The 1,782-nt window shown below is 43.4% G+C and overlaps 1 protein-coding gene across 1 annotated transcript in view; it reads right to left on the reverse strand.

The window, feature by feature from the left end:
- Positions 1-1,782, reverse strand: part of TMEM233 (transmembrane protein 233) — a gene marked incomplete at its 3' end in the record, with an annotated part of 7,439 nt that overhangs the window by 1,843 nt on the left and 3,814 nt on the right. The window lies entirely within an intron of this gene.

Genomic DNA, 1,782 nt, shown 5'->3' on the forward strand with positions numbered 1-1,782 from the left:
AGAAATGAGACAAACCCATAGTCAAATAGGGGGACTGCCCAAGCCCTGTTTCCTTAGGGTATCAGGCCAGCCACATCTGGTCATTCAGGCTGAAAAACAGCAGCTGTGCTCAGGCACAGTCACCTCTCATTCTCCATCAGTGTGGCTTTCTGTTAACAAAGGGTGGCTGGCACAGTTTCTCTCACCTAAATTACTCCACTGTTTTCAACAGTCCTGTCTGCAGAAGGGGAGTGTTCTTGGGTTTTCTCAAAACACATTCAGGAAGATCAATAAAAGGAGTATCAGGAGAAACACGGCTTGGCTGGGTCTTGAGCAGGCTGACTTCTCCTCCTGCCTCTGTCAGCAACTATGAACATGACCATGGCTACAGGGGGGAACATGGAGAAGCATCGCTGACACTCCAGCCTCGACTTTGTTCCCCCCATGCATCAAAGCACTCACTTTCCATGGCATCTCGAGAGTGGTCCTGCAAAGACTCAAAAGTCAGTTCCCCATACATGTGGTCTCCAGCCTGAGACGGTGTTGTAAGCAAGACATGGCAGCACCAGCTTGCAGTTCTGTGCAATTCTCCTAATGTATTTAGGAAGTCTGGAGAACGTCCATGTGATTTCTGCAGGTACTGCAGAAATAATTCACTCCGAGCGCTTTAATAAATAATGTGATTTTAATACAAATCCATGATGAAGAGGAGGAAAACAGAGTTAAAGAAGACAATTTGCGGGAGACAAGGAGGAGACAAAAGTTTCTTTATTAAGAGGTTTAAATTAAATGGTGTAACTTAGCATTCAAGAAAAAAGTAAGAGGTTTGGGGGAGGGGTTGGGGCTTGATGCAAAGCTTTTTGAAATTCATTTACTTCTGTTAGCTTCAAAGGACAGACATAGACAACATTAACTGTTAAAGCCTTAAAAGTTGCATGTGTTTATTTCCAAGGGCTAGGCAATATATACAGAATACAGCATGTGTGCACAACATTTGGTCTGTCCAACTTTCAAAACCAAATTTCAGCCATTTTCAGCCTAATACCATATGATTTCTCAGGTTTCTGCTACCTCTGTCAGTATGAAGTCATAAACTAAATTAAAGTCCCAGTTCCGCAGCTGCTAATTTACTTGAGCAATGTCAGTGACTTCACCAGGTTCACACACATCTATTTATAAAAGTTATTCTCAGTTCAACAATGAAGCAACTTAACCTCACACGAACAGAACTTTGCTGAATTAGCTACAAACTATTAATCCCTTTTAATGTGCATTTTCTGTTCCACCGTCCCAGACCACCGTTTATGGCAAAGGCAGAAAGAATACCCAATTACTTCAGAAATCCTCCTCTACATCTCTTACAAATCTGAGCAGACCAGACTGAGGTTCTCTGATCAACATTTTCTAGGCTTTCTGTGAGCCAGGCTGTAACAAACCTTATCTGGCTGTGCCTGGAAATAAGAACCCTCTAGCTCAGACCAAAGGAAGAATGAGACATGCTGGCTCAGGATGACTCCTCACTGTGAGCTTACAGGGAAGGAAGAAGAGGGGGGAACCTGAGAAGCAATTCAGAACCAGGCTTGATCTCTGCTTTTTGGCAAATGAAACAGGCAGATGATGAGCAGGATGCAATGAAAGAGGGGTTTGCTCTGCAGACTGTATAGTGGCATGCAAACAAGCACTGGACTTCTGTATCTCTGGGGACAGGTTGAAAGTGTTGTTGCAGAGGAAAAGCTTACCAGTTTGCAAAAGCTTACCAGTTTTCATTTTTGCCATGCGAAAATGCTTTAGAACAGCTGCTGA

The sequence above is a fragment of the Mesitornis unicolor genome, unplaced genomic scaffold (assembly GCF_000695765.1).
Source record: "Mesitornis unicolor isolate BGI_N332 unplaced genomic scaffold, ASM69576v1 scaffold46535, whole genome shotgun sequence".
Classification (NCBI taxonomy): domain Eukaryota; kingdom Metazoa; phylum Chordata; class Aves; order Mesitornithiformes; family Mesitornithidae; genus Mesitornis; species Mesitornis unicolor.